Source organism: Acanthopagrus latus, chromosome 21 (assembly GCF_904848185.1).
Source record: "Acanthopagrus latus isolate v.2019 chromosome 21, fAcaLat1.1, whole genome shotgun sequence".
NCBI classification, from domain to species: Eukaryota; Metazoa; Chordata; class Actinopteri; order Spariformes; family Sparidae; genus Acanthopagrus; species Acanthopagrus latus.
This window is the reverse complement of record NC_051059.1, coordinates 7,940,123-7,943,141: the sequence shown is the minus strand read 5'-3', so window position 1 is coordinate 7,943,141 and position 3,019 is coordinate 7,940,123.

The window sequence follows — 3,019 nt, the reverse complement described above, 5'->3', positions numbered from 1 at the left end:
AAATAGGATTCGTGACTGAAAATATCTGTGGAAGAGATAAATAAAGCACAAGAGGGATAAAGAGAGCCGCGCTGGAGATGAGTTAGTCAAAGGAAATTAAAGAGCCTTTCATGGTCCGCGGACTGCTGGTGTAAAAAAAATACCACAGACCAATTTGCAGATTCCCTGTCTCAGTTTGAAATATCATTGTGCTGCTTTTGAGTTGGAGCTTAGTGTGAGTAAGCATCTGGTTATCTCACTTTTGCAGCCAGCTCCGTTGGATTAGTGTAATTGTGAACCAGTCTGGGCACCTAGAACACACAAAACGCACAGGGTCTCCAGCCGTGAGCGTGCGTGCGTGTGCCGGCTCACGTGCACAACACAATGTGTGTTTGGCAAGGCCCTCGGTGCGCACCCAAAGGGGGACGACGTTGAGGTTTTCAACTCGAGACACGACGGGCGCCAACCTTCGAAAACAAAACCCAGAGAGCGACAGTACATTGAAAGAGCAGGAAGAGGTCGAACAGCAAGACAAATAGGAAATATATATATATATATATATATATATATATATATATATATATATATATATATATATAAATAATAAAGAAACACTTCTCCAGGCAGAACTGTGACGCACAAAAGGACACACCATCTCCTCTCGAATGACCTTTTATTGCTGGGGAAGGATACAGAGTTGGCAGGCCCCTGAGCCTGTGTGCAGATATGTAACAGCAGCAGGAGCCCCCCCTCCTCCCTCTGCCAAGTGGAGGCAGAGGTTTCACTCTTCACCGTCAATCAATAGACACGCTGGCAGAGGATGACTGAGTGGAGTTTCGTTATATCAACTCCAATAAAAAAAAACATACAGTCTGCAACACGGGGTCAAACACAATAATTTCATCTAGTTGAAACGAATCCCAGCTGGGAAATCATGTCTGATTATAATGTGATGTGATGGGGTAATGACAGAGAAAGTGAGGGAAGTGAAGCCGGGGAAAACTCTGGAATAGTCATCGTTGGCCTGTGATGAAGGCCAGGCTTTTCTTTTCTTTTTCTTTTTTGTTTTTGCGTATTCCTGACCGCCTCTCTGAGCTTCGGCGTGATGAAAACAAGAACTGACAAATAATTTGAGCAAAAGAAAGCAGAAAGAAAAAAGAAAAAGAGGGGGCACTCTTCACACACCGTCTGCATGTTTACAATTGTAAGCATAAGAAATATGGTTAACTTAATATAAGTCGCAGCAGTTGCTTCGTGTTCCAGCTCCGGAGCGCGTTACGTTCCCGTTCAGCACGGCACCATGGGTAGGGTTTGTCTGACAGTGATGTGACGCTGTCATCCTCATCCGGTGATTAATGATGAAACCGTGTCGAAATAACTGAAACACAGGCGAACAGTTTCCGAGCACAGGTCCCACTGGAAACGTATCCCCCACTATTTCTAACTTTGGTGGAAGTCACCCTCCTGCTCTGCGACGAGAGGATTTTTCTCCCTGTTTTTGCACGCGTTGCATGTGTGAGTGAGCGCGTTTGTAAGTAGATGTGTCACAGGGCTATTACGGTCGGTTAGAGCCAATCTTGCTTGATGTCACGTCTCCCGTCCGCGGGCGCTTTTAACAGTGGCCGCTTTGCCTTCGGCTCAGTAGATGCACATAATGGTGCAAAAAAAAAAAAAAAGAAAGAAAGAAAGAGAGAAAGGATGAAAAAAAAAAAGACATGAGCTGAACGACCACAGGCAGGAAACGAGCCCGCCGGAGCTTCTGCGTCCAGTAGCGGTGTGCAGTTCATCGTCCGTGCACAGAACTGGCTCACAGCCGCAGCTGTGCTCCTGATGTGACCATAGCCAGCTGAGTGCGTCTCTGTCCTACCACTTGTAGCATTTCACATGTGTACTTGTAAATTACTTTTTTATTGGCTATATGTGGGCAGGTTGTAATGTAACGGGAAGATGAGGCCTTCCTCGTCTGTCTCTGTCGCCTACAGGCCAATGGATCATTTGTTCAAGTTGTTTAATGCTGCCGGACCGTGGATTTCTTTGCGACTGGACTCAAGTTAGATCTTCTGCGGGAGTCCAAAGGATGTGACCTGAAGTCTCAGTGCCTCTCTCCGCGCCGCTAACAGAGAGCACCAGTTTCTAACGTTGGTTAGGGTTAGACTGTCCGACAGCAAAATGCAGAAGTTCCACAGAGCTCCTTTGATGCACATTTTCAGCCAATATCCTCAGTTCCAAGAGCTGTATGAGGAGATTGTTGCCACTTTAACCTCTGAATGCTCACAGTTATAGTCTGTTAGCTTGTCTCAGCTAAGCCTAAATCTGACACATGCGTAACCACATTGATTTTGTACAAATTAAAGGATAAGTTCACCAAAAAATTTAAAAAATCCAGTCGTTATCTACTCAACCGATTGAAAATCAGGTGACTCTCCGTAGTCCACAAAACATTTCTGGAGCCTCACAGCGAAACGGAGTTGCACCATTCTCCTAAATGTGAAACAATTCAAACAAAAAGCTCAGCTTGTTCAGTGTAATCCAAGTGTCCAGAACCCACTTTCAATCCATAAAAAAATATTGTTTTTTGTTGTTTTGTTTAGTTTTTTCCCAATCCCCATCCACTTCAGTTGTTTAGGAGAATGCTGCAGAATGCTTGTCTTCTCTGTGAAGCGTCAAAAAAGTTTTGCGGACTATGAAACTTCATCCAATTTTCCATCTATATGGGGAAATATAGATATTGACTGAAACTTCATGTTTTAGTGAACTGATCCTGTAAACAAACAAGTTCAATTGTGCTAAAAGCTCCAAAGCTTTTACTTATTTTTGCCTTTGGACGGAGTCGGGCTCACCGTCTCACCCTGTTTCCAGTCTTAATGCTAATCTGAGCTAACCAGCTACTGACTGTAACTTCATACTCGAACTCCTTTAAATGTTACATTTTTAGCACGTGGGTAGGTGCTGTTGTGGTGTGTGTTGTAATTCAGCATTAGCAAGAATAAAGCACTTCTTCTGAGCCTCTCGCAGAGTACGTTGTGCTCAGAGGTGATTC